We start from the raw sequence: 18,081 nt of genomic DNA on the forward strand, positions 1-18,081 counted from the left end.
GTTATATTGCGTTTAAGCGCATTATGCTTATCAGCATGTTCACGTGTTGATTTATGCAGGTGTCATGGTCCCATCATAGCCTCCTACTACATTAGCATCTACATAAAGACAATTATCAACATTCAAAGTGCCAACAATATCAACTTCTTGTGGGTTAACATTATACAGAGGCAACCAATTATCCCAAATATCAAGGCTTTCAGTAAGATTCTTCATTCCCCACATACATTCATTTTTTTGCAACAATGTCTGCAAGTCAAGAAGGGCACACCAAAGAAGGACTGGTTCAGTAAGGAGGCCACACATTAGTTGTTGGGTTGACTGGTGGCAGCACGCTAAGCTCAGGCCACACACAGTGAGCAGGGATCCATCACAGACCTTTGTCTGTAGAAACACAAGCATAACCTCTCCCCCAAGTTAACAATTTGTGGGATCCCGACCAATGCCTGGTACGAGGGTCTTTCATGCGTACTAAGACACCTTCATGCTTTTGCTGCTTGTCACCAATTGACACAAAATGTCGCACAATGGGAGGCACCGCATGGTTGGCAGAGATTTTCAGAAAGTTCAAAACATAACATGCTTTCTCTAATCGTGCCTCTGCGGTCATTCCCTTCATGCCCCCCCCCCCCTTTTTTTTTTTTTTTTAATATGCAATCAGAGACACTTTACTGTAACAGAGAAGCCCATATTTACATCTCTGAGCCCAGACACAAACCGCAGCTGCATGCACCACCAGGCTCAGGGCAGAAATCATTCATGCAGTTACATAGCTATATATCACTACAAGCGTGCAGACACCTATTAATCATTAAGCAAGTTAAGAGTGTGTACTACTCTACAGAAGAGATAAGAGAAGCAAAAAAAAAAAAAATATGTGTTATGCTGCATTCCAGAACTCAGCCTGAGAGTTACAGTCTGCTGTGAGTTCTGCGTTATAATCATTTGACACATGTTAGGGTTGCAATTGTGAAAGTTGCCCATTTACAATTTTCATTGGCATTATCATAGCTAGTTGTTTTAAAAGCAACCCTTGACCTTCCTCATGCTCGACTTGTTGCAAAATATTCTGAAGCCAATCAATACAGGTAGTATATGACTCTTTAGGACCCTGCAAGACCGTGGCAAGACTCCCGCATCTGGACTGCCTTAATAGCCATCTCCTTCATTTGCTGTAGAGGGATTTTTAAAGGACCAAGGACATATGTTGCTATTGTCCAGGTTGGACAACCCAGGCCTGTTAGTTAAAACTGCAGAGCAACGTTAAATTGTCCTGGGAACAAGCAGGGTGAGAAAGAAAACAAGCTGTGCACAAACAAGAAGCCAGGTGCAGAGCAAGTCCTGGGAAACGCAAAATTAACACTCTCATCGGCACACTCTGATCAGGCGCCTGCAGCATGCTCACCGATCAGCGACACGGACGCCCACATGACCAGAGACTTTTATCCAATTACCTGTGTGTAAAGTCGGGTGAGTGGTTGGTTTAAGTTATAAATATGACCTGTTTGTTTAATAAAGTGAGCACGGCATGTAGCCTTATTGGTGTGATTGTCATGACTTGGCCGACTCTCCACGGGGGACCCTCTTCGTCTGGCGCCCAAACAGGGACCCACTTAGTTGTTTAAATGCAGTTTAGCTTAAATGCGGAAGTCTCTGTGCATCGGACCCGAAGGGAAGTTGTCTGATTAGGGAGCTGGAGGTCGGAGGCGGGCGGAACCTGGAAGGCGAAAAGCGGAGTCCAGAGTTCGGTGTGGAGCTGCAGATTGCACCCCCGCCGGTGGTAAGACCGCATCAAGTAAATTGTGGCAGGGCTCCCCGCTGATTTCCTCTCTGAGAGATGGGGGGGGCACTACGGAAGACCGTGACGAGTGCGGCAGGGCTCCCCGCTGATATTCTTTCTGTGAGAGGGGGGAGCTCTGAGAAGACTGCGATGGAATTAGACGCGGCAATTAATCTGTTAACTGGCATCCTCCTTGGGAGAGGGGAGGGCATTAAAGAGACAGAAGTGGAGACCTTAGTTCGCTGGGCACGAAAAAAGGATAAGATTCCCGAGCCCGCGTTATTGTTTAGTATTACGGAATGAAGTAGGAAATTGCCTCTGGGATACTACGATCGAGGGAGGTAAAGAAGGAAGAGAAGCTAAAGCGTTAGGAGCTACCTGGCGGTCTATAATTAACACTCTGGAAACTATGAAGGCGGAAAAAAAAGTAGCGGCAGCAGCTATAGAAGCATTGGGAGGAGATGTGGTAGAAAAGCCGGTAGAGCAGAAGGGTGATTCGCCTAAGCCTTCCCTCTCGGCTACATTTTTCGGAGTTGGGCATATTCGTCTTATGAAGGGTATGTCAGCCCCTGCGTGTTCAAGAGTGCCGGAGCTTTTAGATAAGACAGCGGACAAACCGGAAGTTGGCACCAAAGCCAACAGTCCTCGAACTTGTTCACCAGAACAGTGGGCTGCCCTAGAAGTTGTGTCCCGTAAGATTCAGACTGGCTGGTGTGGTCACCAAATGGCGAATCATCCGTTATCCTTTTTGGTTTGTAATGTTGCCACTTCACCTTTTGCCCTTATTTTGCAATGGCAAAAGAAAAAGGGGGAAAATACGGCGATCGTTTTTGAGTGGCTGTTTTTGCTATCGCAACCCAGACATCGTATTTTAAGTCGTCCTGAAGCAGTGGAGGCCTTGGTGAGAAAAGGAAGAGACAGGATTGTTGAAATTGATGGGACTGAACCGGCAGATATCAGTATTCCAGTCCGTGGTGATGATTATGAGTGGCTCCTGAGACATTCAACAGCCATACAGGAAGCCTTGATGGGCTATACAGGTGTTGTACACAACAACCGGCCAAAAGGACCTCTCTGGAAGATGTTAGAACATTACCAGTGGATTGCGAGACCGTTATGCTCAAAAAGACCAGTTGAAGGGCCAACGGTGTTTACAGATGCAGGACGAAAGATGAAGAAGGCTGCGTGTGTTTGGCAATCCGATAATCAGTGGCAGAAACAAGTGATCACCGGTGAACCAGGGGACAACCTTCAAACCTTAGAACTGAAAGCAGTGTGTTGGGCATTGGGAAGCTGGAACAATACACCTGTAAACATAGTATCAGACTCATTGTACGTAGTTGGTGTAGTACAGCGCATTGAAGATGCCTTGTTGAGAGAGACAAAGAATCAACATCTTGGTGAAATGTTTATACAACTGCGTAGCACTCTTCGACAGAGAAAACATGAATTTTGTATTATGCATATTAGAAGTCATCAGTGGACCATTGGGTTGGGCGAAGGTAATGCTAGAGCTGATGAAGCAGTCAGCTGTCTCGCAATAAGTCCTCCAACAAATAAGTTTGAAGAAGCTCATAACAGCCACGAGATGTTTCATCAAAATGCAAAGTCTTTACATCGACAGTATCAAATACTCATAGCAGATGCAAAGGGCATTGTCCACTCCTGTCCTCAATGTAGTCATCATGGACCTGGTTTAGGGGTGGGCACTAACCCAAAAGGTCTGAAGGCACTTCAGGTTTGGCAAATGGATGTAACACATGTACCTGACTTTGGGAAGCTTAAGTATGTGCATGTCACAATTGACACCTATTCTCATTTTATATGGGCCATTGCACAAACCGGTGAAAAGGCATTACATGTGGAGAGACACTTAATGTCTTGTTTTGCTGTTGTGGGAGTACCTGTAGAAATACAGACAGACAATTGTCCAGCGTATAGTAGTCAACGAGTCGCTAGGTTTATGACAACTGGGGGAATTAAACACGTTAAAGGGATTCCTCACTCCCCAACGGGGCAAGCAGTTGTTGAAAGGGCAAACCGTACCCTGAAGGATTATCTTCAGAGACAGACAGTATCGCAGGACATAGACGTAACTAATCTTTTCTAGATCCTTAGTGATACGTTTGGATGTATGTGGTTAACAGGAGAAACTGGGGTTTAGAACAGGCTTACTGATAGTTTATTAAGCAGCTCTCCAGCATGATGATCAGTCAAAATTTTATTTTTCAAGGTTTATAAATTGAAAGCATGACTGTGTCATAATAGATACTGTGATCTAAAGGGCAGTTCTATTTTTACATCTTTGCAATAGTTATGAAAACTCTTTAATTACAATATTTATCTGTTCTAGTTGTGTGTTTGCAGTGCCTTGTGTGTTAAGTCTTTTGTGAAAGTGTTGTTTGGGGAATGTAGATGAGTTTCCTGTAGTATCTTATCATCACCACTGCCATTCCCCTGCCCAGACCTGCTGGGGTATATTATTAAAGGTGTACTTCTTACCCACTCAGTTTTCTCTGACACTTTGAGGGTACTCTTAGCTTTGTTTTTCTGAGCTTTTTACTAGTTGCTCTTGGGAAATTAGGGGGTAGGGAGGTAAGATGATGGAGCGAGAGAAAAGAACACCTCTTAATCAAGGTGGAAAATATTTTAGCATTGCCCTAATACTAAACTAATTTTACTTGCTTGACACTAATAGTTTCAGATTTCTGATGAAGTCTTAACATTAATTTCAGGAGCTCCAGAAGTCAGCTGAGAGAGATCTAAGTGAAGCATAGCACCTCTGTGAAAACATTCCACCCCATCTGCCTAAACTGACTTAGAGCTGGTATGTGGTACATGAGTGTGGACATAGCAGGCTGCTCCTGGCAGTGTCCAGCTGCAGCATTACAGTACAGATGTACTCCTTTTAGTGTATATTAACTGTGAACTTCTGGGAGCCAAGGTTGTTAAATGTATTGATTCTGGAGTTTGCTCCTGACTGTTCACTACCAGGCTTGGGATAGCACCCTAACAAATCCCTTGGGTAAAACCTATAAAATATTAAGTTGTTCAGGTGGAAGTTCCCAGTGGCAGATATGACAATATAGTAGAAAGCTTGTTCTTCTATAAATCTGAACATTCCTTGCTTTAGAATTGCAAGCACGCTGATTTGATAGCTGCAGTACCTAAGGACTGAAGGGTAGGTTAGTGATCCAAGTGCTGGGTCACTAGGACTAAAGTTCAACATTGCCTTTCCAAATATAATTTTAAAAAAATATTCCTCTAAATCATCTGTCTGTGGAGATTTGAATTATGATTGTGGTAATTTTATTCTCATTTCCCTGCAGCAGCCTGCCATTTATTTTAGCTGGCAATGACATCCACCTGCCTTTGAGAGAGGGCTGCACTGAGAAGCTGTTCAGAATAAAGTAGTTCAAGTGAGAGAATGAGACACAAGTATGTGAAACAATAGCTATTATTCAGAAGGCTTCTAAGACATAACTGACTAGGTTTCTCAGAGTGGTCAACTCTTTCTTGGGCCTGTTAGAATTGCTTTTTATTTTTCAGTGATGTTGGTGTATGCCAGATGGGTGTCTCTTTTAGAATAACATCTGAAGATCCCCAAACTTGTTTCTACCTTTGTAGCTTGCCAGAAGGCAATGTATCAGTCTATTTGAATTCAGTGCTTCCAGTATGTGCCCTGAATCTATCAGCATTACCTGGTCTTGCTCCTAATGCCAGACAAGCCTCAGGCTGAAAACATTACTGGCATATTCTAGTAAAATTGCGGTATGGAAGAAAAAAATGAACTGTAATTTTAGATAGCATGTAGCAATGTTCTGATCTGTGTAGGTACTGCTTGTATGGAAACTTGGACTAGTCTTAGTTGGTAAAGAGATGACTTGTGCAATAGCTTTTTTCTGAATGCAACCCTTTAGACATGAACCTCTAGTTTAGGAAACAGCCTCCTAAAACATGTCCAGAGATGTCTTATTCCTTTTCAATTTCTTTTTCAATTTAGAACTTGGGGCTTTTTTGTGTGTGTGAAAGAATGGAAGTTCTTCAGAAATTGTCACTGGGGTTCTGCCTTTTATAACTTCCTTAATTTAGGAAAACCCTTTGTCTTAAGTTTACCTTAGCTCCTGGAAATTGGATGCAGATGAGGCTTGTTTAGTGACTGCGTCACTTCTGATATCAAAAAGATTCTTTGGGATGTCAGTTTCCCTTCCAATCTTGTCCTGCTTTTGATCAAGAAGTTAACTGTGATAACGACTTTAGTTGTTCCTTCCCTTTCTAGACAAAACCACATATGTAAAACTAAGCAAGTTTTTCTAGTAATTTTCTACAGATTGTGCTCTGCCAGCTTACAACTGCTGTTCTGTCAGTCTCAGTTTGTGTTGTTAGTTTTTCCTGGGGATAATACATTATATGTTAATGCTATTTGTCAAAGCACCCTCTTTCCTTTCTTCCCATGTTGCCACTTCTTGGTTTTCACTGTGTGGGTACAGTGGAGGATTGAGTGAGTGCAAGATAGACTGTAATTGGTCAGAATCCATCTGTATCACTGTAAGCAGTCCTTCAGTCCTCTTCCTCAGGCCTTTCTCCACTGACCTTCTCCATTTCTGTTCCTCTACATCCCAAAATGCTTGGGGAGCTGAGTACTAATTGTCTGTTGAGTCGTTATCATGAGATAAGTAATGAAGAAAGCAGAGCAAGCACTTGAACACTGACTGGTGAGACAGGCCTTCAAATCTCAGAATGAAAATGCCCACACAGACAAATAAAACAATTCATGGCTTTAGCTGTTGTTTCTCTCCTGTGTTCTTATTTACCAGAGGAATATCACTGAAATAAAAAGCAAGTTCAATGTATCTTAAGTATTCCAGTTGTTTATTGAGAGAGCAGTTTCTCACCACACCAAAGCCAGATTTTTGAATACTTCAGTTCTTTGTTTTCATGGTCCAGCTCAGCAGTGAACTGCATAAGTACCATCTCACAGCAGCAATATAGAGGCAAGGTGGTGGGTGGGATCCTAAAGCAGAAGTACCTTGTGGGGAGGAATCATCTAGAAAAGATAAGAAGTTTGTTGCAGTGAGGAGGATGGCAGGAGACTGGAGTGTATGGGAGGAGTGAAGTTTTAAGATGTGAACTCACCTCCCTTGGTCGCTGTGTTTATCCTTCTATTCCAAACCTGCCTCCAAAAGTTCCCACCCTTCCCTTTCCCTTCTCTTTGCTGACATTCCCTGCCACTAGTGCTAGCTCCGGGGTGCCAGGATTAGTTTTGAATGGGGCCTCACCTTGTTTTTTCAGATGTTTACATCTGAATTAGCTTAACTGTTGGTGTCCTGGATTTCAGAAGGGCTCTGTGTTGCGGCATGGCACAGTGGGTCAACAGATGGGTCACTGCTGTGCCGATCAATGACTGTCAGACAAAGATGTCTCCTTGTGGGAAGATTAGATCAAAGCAGGGGATCAGTTCTTTGTGACAGGTCGGCTCGGTTCTGCTTTAGTTATTTCTGTTGCACATCTCAGCCCAATAATGTCCTTGTATTCAGCTGACAGTGGGTTTGGTCCAAATGCATCCTCTTTGCTGTCCTCCTACCAATGAGTAGGAGAGCAGCTAGTTGGGTGGCTGGCAAATAACTCGGGGTTTGAGGCTCTGAGCTGGAGGGTGGAGGAAGGGTGATTTTAAAAAAATAATGCTTTAATAATCACTCAAAGCAGGAAATTCTTCAGCTTTTGGGTTCTAGCCTAAAAAAATAAAAAAAAAAAAATAAAAAAATCCCAGCCTGCTGGATGGTGTTCAGTTTCTTTGCTTCAAAAAATGAATGGATGAGTCAGGCTTCCCAAGATTTGAACTTGCTTCAAAGAGCTGTGAAGTATTTAAAATCTGCCTGTTAGGTGCAGCTCCATGCTGTGGTTCATCTGATAAAAAGCAAGGTCTCATGTTCTGTGAAGTGTAATGGTACATTGAATTCTTAACTGCTCTGTGCTGCATTTGGACTGCATCCAATTCACCTGCTAGCAGTCTCTGCAGCAGAGAAATGAAGAGCTGAAATGAATTCAGCTAAAGTATGCAATTTGAAATGGAGTAGGCTTTCTTTATTTTTCTTTCAGGAAAGATCATGAATTGTGTTCATCCAGCCTAGCAGATGGGTAGGAACTTAGGTCTGTGAGTAAGCAGACTTGATAATATAATGGTATTCTTACTACTTATCTGCTATTTATGCGCTTCATATTCATTCTTTTTACAGCATCACTGGGCTAACTGTGAAATGTGAAGAACAAACAAAAGTTGTAGAACCCGAACATGCAAAGAAACCTACAAAAGAGCCAAGACTTATTAAAAAAGCACCCTTAATCACTGTGGAAGAATTTGAAAGTGTTCCTGCGTAAGTAAGTGGCTTTTCTTAGACCCTGTTATGCCAATTTGGGTGGCAAATGTAGGTTTGGGAAAGTGTGCTCTTGCAGAATTGAGACTAACAGAGATGTTTTGAAATTTTAAATGTTCCACAGGATGAAGCATAATAACTTCAAATATTTTATATGCAATACTGGCAAACCAGAAAGTTAAATTAATAGAGCTAATTAAGTTCTTCTTTATGTATATGTTGGGAAGATCAGAACTAATTGGTGAAAACCCAAAGCTCTTATCTCAAAAGTCATTTTAATTGTATGGACAGAAATACATTAGCTAATGGATGGGTTCTCTTCTTGTTTTAAGAACTGACATTTTTTTAAAAAAGAGCCATCATCTCCTAAGATGAAAGGTATGGTTGGTTATACTTAAAAGGAAAAATAAATATGGAATCAATTAGGTTGAAAAAGACCTTTAAGATCATCAAGTCCAACCGTTAACTCAGCACTGCCAAGTCAATATAATGATAAACACTGTTTTTATTTGACCCAACTATTAGTTTCTGAAAACTTAAGGTCTTGACTTACCAGTCTTTTTTGAGACAGGAAAAGAAATCAGGCTTGTTAAAATCAAAAAATGCCTCCAGCTGAAATATCCAAATTTCTGGAATAGAAAGCCATGGGTCTTTTCCCCCTACCATCAGGTCCTGATTAATAGATACCTTCATCTGAAGTCTGTCATATAGGGATAACTTTTCTTAAATGGCATTTTGGGGACAAGGACAAACATTTCTGCAAAAAGGAGGAAATTCTCTTTAAGGCTAAATTGTTATCAAGACTCTAGATTCAGTGTGTTCCCTGGCAACACTTGTTTCAATAAGATTTTTTTTTGAGTCCGTGTTTTACTTGAGGCTTTCAAATCATCTTTACTATAGCTTTCACAATTTTCAGGTGAGCAGTGTCCGTTTTCTTCCACCGAATTGCTCAGCCTGTCCCGACAGAGGGAAGACACAGTCACTCAATATGAGTGATCAGCAGACTTCGTTTATTGTCCCTTACAGTCACCTTTTATGCCTTGTTATAATTAGCTCATACATATTACAAAAGTTAAGCTCATTATTGGTTAGTTGCCTAAATACCAAGCCCACCCCTAGTTTCTCTTCTGTAGTTATCTGTTCCCACCTGCAACATTCTTTTCCCACCGCAATCTTCCTGTTATTGTGTAACTTTTGCTCTACTTCAGATAAGCTGAGAGCGATGTGCGTTTTTGCCCAGCCAGCTGGACTATGTCTATGTGACCCTTTTCAGCTAGCCAGTTATCCACAATTCCCCCGTTTTTATTTTGGGCGACATAGGCCTGGTTGACCATTTTCAATAACAGCGTTTTAACACAGGAAAATACACAGCCAACTTATAAAATCTCAGTTCAGAAGTATAATTCCTGAAATACTTGAAAAATAAAGTTAGCTTGATGCAGGAGCGGGCTGGAAACTAGGACCACGCATGGCAATCAGTTAGCTGAGGGGAATGTGCTCGAGCTTGTCTAGACAACAATTAACATGATGGGGCATGTTTGCAGAGCACAGGGGAGTGGGAGATGGATGGCGCCAAGGATGGCGCCAAGGAAAGGTAACACCTTGTGGTTAATTGCTGGTAGTTAACCACCAATCAGGGATTGCCTAGTATGCAATGCTTAGCTTCAAGAACCAATTAGTTTAAAACACGCAGCTTCTGAAAGTGTATAAAAACGCGTGCTTCTGTACAATAAATCGACATTTGCTTGCATCAAGCTGCGTCCCGTCTCTTCATTCGCCGCAAATTGGTGACCCCGATGTGATCCGTTTAAGGATCTAACGTGAAGGGCTCTCGAATCGCCTATCTGAGCAACATGCAGCGAATCCCACAGAACTTTGAATGATCTGCTGAAAGGAAGCAGGAGCCGGCCAGAAATCCCTCCGGAGTTGAGAGGTGAGCTGTGGGAAATCCGTAACGGGGAATCAGGCTTCGTCCCCAGAAAGAGACGTATATGGACTCATGAAGGGTCTTCTAGTCAGATCTGGGAGTCCGTGCCTCAATCTCCTCAAATGGTGACCCCTATGGTGGTGTTCCGAAGCCTTGGAAGAATAAGGACGGAAAAAAGACAGCTCGTGGAAGAGGGCTGCGTTCCGGAGGAGACGGCTTGGCTGAACGATCGTCTTGCTGTCTGGACCAGGCGGACAACCTAAACCCCGAGGATAACACCTGTATTCATCGAGACAGGTGAGCAGCCAAGAAACTTTAGAGACTTTGAAAGAATGAAAGTGTGTACATACAGCAGCCCTCCGCGGCAGCATCATACAATTGGGAACTCCGTGTCGGGAATGCATTTAACATCTTGGTGGCAAATTCTGACTCCTCGTTGCCAAGTGTGGACTAATTCTACTATCGGTGCTAAACCAGAGGAAGCTGTAAATTCCACCGACAGCGCGACTCTTCTCAAGACACAGTCAGCGATGGCGATTCTGTCCACACCTCCTCTGCCCCCAAAGCTTCTGTCACTGATTGCAGCGACCCTAATAACACAGGACCAAGCACGGGAACAGGACAACTCGGACAATGATTCCATTGACACTGATAAACCTTTTGATCCAGGTCCTATAGATCTGGAAAAGGAGCTAGACCTTTCCCCCACCCCCTCGTCTCTCTGGATGCATTGACTGTATTTTTGGGGAGGGTGAAAGGGGGTCTGAGGGATTGGTGGCAGGAATGCAAGTGGGAAACACTTCAGTGATGGGTTTTGGGAGTCGCTAGGGCATGTTCAGTATTTTGTCAGACAAATCAACCTGCAGAGTGGCAGCCTGTGCAATACGAGGCTGCTGAAGAGTTAAGCAAAGCAGTGCGGGAAGGGAGGATTCATAATACATTTGCTATGTCCCTTCTTGAAGTGATGGCAGAGCCTTATACACTCACACTGCATGATTGGAAGTTACTGCTTTGTATGGTACTAACTGATACAGTCTATGATGTGGTTATCTGATTTTTGTGAGCTATGTGTAGTGGCCTTGACTGAAAACCTTAATCGGGGAATTGCTGTTAACTATGAGCAGTTGGCTGGAGCAATTAACTGTGCCGATTCTGTGACTCAGGCAAGGTATCCCAGGGACAACTGTTTGCAAATGAATGAGATGGCTATTAAGGCAGTCCGGATGCGGGAGTCTTGCCACAGTCTTGCAGGGTCCTAGAGAGTCACTAACTTTAATACTAACTATTGATTGGCTTCAGAATATTTTGCAACAAGTCGAACATCAGGAAGCTCAAGGGTTGCTTTTAAAACAACTAGCTGTGATAATGCCAATGAAAATTGTAAACGGGCAACTTTCACAATCGCAACCCCAACATGTGTCAAATGATTGTAACGCAGAACTCACAGCAGACTGTAATTCTCAGGCTGAGTTCTGGAATGCAGCATAACACATTTTTGCTTCTCTAATCTCTTCTGTAAGAATAGTACACGCTCTTAACTTGCTTAGTAAATTAGGCTGCTAGCTTGCTAAACAAAGTAATACTACAAATACTATTTTTTTTTTCTGGCTTATTAACAGATGTTGATTCTGTCCATCATATGTTGCTACAGAACCGAGTTGCTATTGATTTTTATTATTAGCACAGGGACACAAGTGTGAAGACTTTGATAGGATGTGTTACGTGAATCTGAGTGACCACTGTGAATTAATTTACAAAAGTATACAAAACTTAAAAGCTTTAAAACAAAGATCTGCAACAGAGCCAGGGATGGGATGCCTTTGGTCTCTTCTCACGGCTGGGAAACTTTGGGCCATGACTCAAAAGTATTACAGGTTTTATTATAATTATCTTTAACCACCTTATTGATGTTTGCCTTATGTCTCCCATACCTTTTTTTCCTGTATTCAGTATTTAGTTGATTGTAACATAAATCAGGTCATGGTCACCCAGCTACACACAACCTTTGCCTTGTCGCAATTAACAAGCAAAAAAGAGGAGGATAGAGAATGTCTGAAGAGAGAGATAGGAGAGGAAGCTGGAGAATATTTGACCTAACAAGAGATGAGAGAACAGCTGGGTATTGTGAAGGAGAATAGGAAAGATGAACATGGTTATTTAGTGTTTAATAGGTGTCTGCACGCTTGTAGAGATATATAGCTATGTAACTACATGAATGATTTCTGCCCTGAGCCTTAGTGGCGCACACAGCTGCGGTTTGTGTCCTGGCTCAGATGTAAATAGGGGCTTCTCTGTTATGGTAAAAGTGTTTCTCTTTGCATAAAAAAAGAGAGGGAATGATGGGAATGACCCCAGAGGTATGTTCAGAGAAGGCATGCTATGTTTCGAACTTTTTGACTGAACCAGTTCTTGTTTGGTGTGCCCTTCCATCTATGTATAATGTTAATCCAAAAGAAGCTGATATTGTTTACACTTTGAATGTCGATAATTGTCTTTCTGTAGATGCTAATGTAGTAGGAGGCTATGATGGGAACGTGTCGCAGCGGTGGTTCTCTTATCCAGAGTAACAGCAGGGTAAGCATTAAAGAGTTAAATCACCTTGTTTGGTAGGCAGTGAAGAATGTGGGTCAAAATTGCCACTGCTTTTTGTTGTTGGTTCAGGGACATGGCTGTGAGGATTTTGATGGTATGTGCTGCGTGGATTTTAGGCGCCCCATTGCAGCAACATGTTATCAAAATCTGAGAAAATTTCAGCCTTTTTTGGCATCCATTCACTCAATTGGCAGTATTGTTTGTTTGCTATTGCCTTGGTTGCTGTCATGTTTGCAAGGGCCCTGCAGAACATGGCAAACCTGGTACTAGCTGTTCAAAAACAAAAAGGGGAAATTGTAAAATTGTACGGAACAAAGACAGTGGGATATTTTGACATTGATAATATGTCTTAGTTGGTTTATTTGTTCTGTTACATGTGCCTTGTTTTTGCTCGGTTTCAGGGGTTCTTTTGTGCAACAGGAAGGGGGAGATGCAGGAGCGGGCTGGAAACTAGGACCACGCATGGCAATCAGTTAGCTGAGGGGAATGTGCTCGAGCTTGTCTAGACAACAATTAACATGATGAGGCGTGTTTGCAGAGCACAGGGGAGTGGGAGACGGATGGCGCCAAGCAAAGGTAACACCTTGCTGTTAATTGCTGGTAGTTAACCACCAATCAGGGATTGCCTAGTATGCAATGCTTAGCTTCAAGAACCAATCTGTTTAAAACACGCAGCTTCTGAAAGTGTATATAAACTCGTGCTTCTGTACAATAAATTGACATTTGCTTGCATCAAGCTGCGTCCCGTCTCTTCATTCGCCGCAGCTTGAAGCTTTAATTTAGATGCTCTTTCTGTTCCAGTGATATAAAAAGTTAAAAAAATTCAAAGGTAATTTTAAAGTTCTGAACATGGACTAATGCAAGCTCAAAACCCAAAAAGAAACCAAACTGATGTTTGACTAGGAATATTTGCAAATATTTTAGTGGAAAATCCCTGACCATTAACAATTTTCTGTCCAAATAACAACTGCCCTTATGCAACCAACCAGTCCATACATTTTCTGAAGAATTCCTCATTGATATCAAAGAATTAACAAAGGGAAAAAATTAGTTCTAAGCTATATACATTCATAAGGGGATTTTTCAATAGTTACATACAGATTTACACACTAAGCCATAATGGCTTGTAGGTGATACACACAAGAAGAGTACGTTGCTTATCTGTCTGAATGTCTATGCTAAATTTGACAACTGTGCCACAAGCCAAGCCTATGTTATAAATTGAGACCACAATAGATCATAATCCAATTAAAATTTTTATTAATTATAGCAAGTAGAATATGAGCAAAAACAGCGCTGGACGACAGGGGAGTCTGCGCTCCGCCAACTGCCATCCTGAGCAGTTCAAACAGACCCTTTTTATACCTTTTTTTTACTTTCCTGTTCATGAAGTAGTGGAGGTGTTGACCCTTCATTCATATGCACAAGCGGCATCCTGGACACCTGGCTGTTATCTTATCTTTTGTTGCCTAATCTTTACATTGGGCTTAACATAAATCTTAATAAACAATACCCTAGTCCATAGTTTCTTACAATCCCCCCTTTTTTTTTTTTTTTTATCCTATTATTGTTTATTAGACGCTGCTTTCATTCTCGGCACTGCGAAGAAACCTATTTCCACAATCCCAACATTTATCATAACACTCACAAGGTAATACCTCACAATTACAATAGGCATAGTTTTCACGTGGCATAATGCATTCGCAACAATCTTCATCCTCATTAATAGATACACTCTTATATTTTGCCCTAGACCTCGTAGTTAAAATAAGCAATTTAGCTATGTCAAACCGTTCTCTAATAAAGTGTAGCGTAATATACAAGGCCCAAATATAAGTCCCAGAATCAACATAATAAGTGGTCCTGCTAAAGCAGACAACAAAGTGGTTAGCCAAGGTGAGATATTAAACCAGTTTTCATACCATGACCTGCCCGCCTCACGATCTTTCTTACGTTGATCTAACCTTTTCCGGAGTTCAGACATGGTGTCCTGGACTACTCCAGTCCTGGGGAAGTTCGGCCATTGTTGCTTTAGTGTCCCATTGTTCTGGTTCTTTTCTCCACAGTTTGTTCCTCCTCTGCCTTGCCCGTCGACTCGGTTGCTTCGAGCCACGGGGTGTACCATCTTCTCGGCAGCAAGGGAATTCTTCAGGAGAACGGCTGCTTCGGGCTTTCTGCCTGTTTACATAGGCTTCCCACTTTGCAGCTTTAATTGCCACCCACATTGTTCCCATTTGTCTGAGTAAATTTGAGTTTCAGTTCTTTTTTATCTGGGGTTACTTTCCAAGAAGTTGCAGGGGCTTTCTTAATCCGGGTATGGTGAATCCAAGAATTCTGTCCCTCAACCTTGATTGCAGTGTAGGTGGTGAGTAGGACTTGAAAAGGTCCGGTCCACTGTGGTTCCAGGGTTTATCTGCAAAACACTTAACGTATACATAGTCTCCTGGTTGTATATCGTGAACAGGTCCATCCAGACCCCTACTGCGTGTTCCCATCACATGCTTCTCAATTCTTATTAATTGTTTGTTTAGTGCCACCATATAGGAAGTCATTGTTTCTTCACCAATCTGTGAAGACATCCCCTTTTGTACCCCATAGGGTCGTCCATATAAAATTTCGAATGGGCTAAGCCCCTCTTTTGCTCTCGGTCTAGTTTGAATTCGTGTAAGAGCTAATGGCAAAGACTGGGGCCAAGTTAGATTTGTTTCTTGGCCTAACTTGACAATCTGTTGTTTGATTAGATGATTCATCTTTTCCACCTGGCCACTCGATTGTGGTCGGTATGGGGTATGTAATTACCAATCTATTCCTAGATGGTGGCTGATCTGTTGTACTATTCTGGACACAAAATGTGGTCCTCTATCCAAGGACATTACTGCTGGGACTCCAAACCTAGGTATTATCTCTTGGAGTAGTATTTTGGTCACTTCCCGGGCTTAAGCAGTTCTGCACGGGAAGGCTTCTGGCCAACCTGAAAAGGTATCTGTTAGTGCCAACAAATATCGATACCCCCCTTTTCAAGGAAGTTCCGAGAAATCGATCTGCCAATGTTGCCCTAGAACATTCCCTCTGCTAATGTTCCCTAGTTTTATTTTATTTGCTGTATTGGGATTATTGCGTAAACACATTTCACATTGCTGAGTCACCTGTTTTATTACAGTATACAAGTTTCGCCCTATTGATATGGAGAAATAATGTGAAATGGGGATAATGGACATGGATTGTGATTGTATGTGTCTGCTTAAGGAATGTGGGTATGGTGACTAGTCATGGGTGCGGTGACAACCACAGTTTTGAGGAGACGCCTGCCCCTCTTCCTCTAACAAAGGGGAGACGGGGAGACGCCTGCCCCTCTTCCTCTAACAAAGGGGAGACGCCTGCCCTTCTTCCTCTAACAAAGGGGCTATTTAAAAGAGAATAAGAAAAGATGAGAGACATTCAAATGCTATCTAGAGGGAGGGAGTGCTAAGTCTCCTTGCTGGAAAAGATTGGGTGGTCACAATCACCTGAAGAAGATTGGGTGGTCACAAGGACATGAATCACCTGAAGAAGATCGGATGGTCACAAGAACATGAATCACCTACAAACCTGCAGGACCACCACATTCCAGGAAACGGACTGATAAGCTAATTAACATACGAAGCGGGGTAGGCGTTAATTGAATATTCATTTGTTCATTGTATAAATGTGAGATGGTTCGTCACTTCGGGTATGCACGCTTGTGGAGGAGCGATCCCCCGTGCATCTGCGCGCAATAAACATACCTACTTTATAACTTTCGAGTTATAGAGTCTAATTCCGCACGTCACTATCAATTTCTGATTTAGACTTTTATATAAAGTATCAGCTCCCCAATGCGTCTTATTAATAATAGGGCTGTGGTCCATATTAAATTGGATGGTACCACTATACAACCATCCCTTAAATAAGTCCACTTACTTAATTTTATTTTATCATTCATGTCCTGAATTACCTTTAAGTTTTCTTTAGAATAGTTTGGCTCTTGATCTATACTTACAGTTTGGATTTTATCGTCTGGTATTAAGGATAATTCCTCCTTTCCTACCTCCTCTGTTACTCGTCTGGCCTCATGGTCGGCCAGGCAGTTTCCAATTTCCAAATCAGTGCCTCTATGGGCCACCTTATGTTCTTCCTTCCTGGATGACCCTCTTATAACAGCGGGGGCCATTCCTCACATCAAGGTCTGGCATGGCATATATTCCCACCGCTCAACGCCTACTGGGTTGCAGCCAGCAGCGGAGCTCAAGATTCTTCTTGGTGGCAAACACAGAGGCCAACCCAGTCTTGCCCTTGACTATGGGTAGGAGGCACCTGACAACCTTATTCCTTGTACTTCGTTGTCAATGCAGAGTTTCATCTGCACATCCCATAACAAGTCACTGTCATGGCAAAAGACAGATTTACATTAGTAGAACTACTACAGAGTGTTTTTATTTCACTTTTTCTGCCAATATCCCCACAGCCTTGCTGACCAAGGGATATGTTTTCATCTGAACTGGGCAAGCCTCCCCCTTATCATTTTACTGTAACAGGTAAGCATTTTTCACCTTTCCTGGAATTTTTTCAGATACACCTGGTTAAAAATTTCTCTTACTTCAGGGAGGTCCTCTTTTCCTCTTTCTGTTGAATTAAAGATAAGCTCAATATTAAAATTACTTGATCATATTTAACTTTTAATTTCATTTCCCCTTCTTTAAACGTCTAGATGTTCTAATAAATCTCATCCCAACAAAGATTTAGTGAATTTGGCATTCTTATTTGTTTTTTTTTTTTTTTTTTTTACTTTGTACTTTAAAGGTTTCAGGATGTTTTCCTGGTGGCCAGCAGCTCCCACAACTGTAAAATTTATTTATTTATTTTTAACTGAAGTTTAACAAGTAAGTTGGTTTTGTATTCACTGAAATCCACCTCATAACCCATCCCTGCCCTAGAGGGGCCGTTACCGGTTGTTGTACTGCAATGCTGCAGCAATTGGGGTGACATTATCAGGTCCTTCTGCTCAATCGTCAGCAATAGCAACCCACTCCTCCTCCCAGCAGAAGGGTTCGGGGCAGGAGATGCTCTTCCTGCTCTGCAGGTTACACAAGCCTGCCTCTGCAGCAGCACTTCTGTTTTAACTCTTCTTACCCTGAATGCAAATCTGCTACTTGTTGCTTTAAGTCTGTGTTATTACATATCATGCCTTCGCAGGCAAACAGAAAACATCCTGCCATGCATCCCAGCGATTCAGTCGCACCTTCGAGGGGGTGCGGGGGTTTGTACAAACTCACCCCAACACTTACACACACACACACCGCCTCGGTTTTACATACATCAGTACAAGTTTTTATACACGTGTTTCATTCTGGTTGCTCCACAGAAGGACTGCAACCTGAACTTTTTAACAC

The 18,081-nt window shown here is 42.3% G+C and overlaps 1 pseudogene; it reads left to right on the forward strand.

The window, feature by feature from the left end:
- The first annotated feature begins 517 nt into the window (after window positions 1–517).
- LOC119140929 overlaps window positions 518–18,081 on the forward strand; it is a 37,898-nt pseudogene continuing 20,334 nt past the window's right edge.

Source organism: Falco rusticolus, chromosome W, assembly GCF_015220075.1.
Source record: "Falco rusticolus isolate bFalRus1 chromosome W, bFalRus1.pri, whole genome shotgun sequence".
NCBI classification, from domain to species: domain Eukaryota; kingdom Metazoa; phylum Chordata; class Aves; order Falconiformes; family Falconidae; genus Falco; species Falco rusticolus.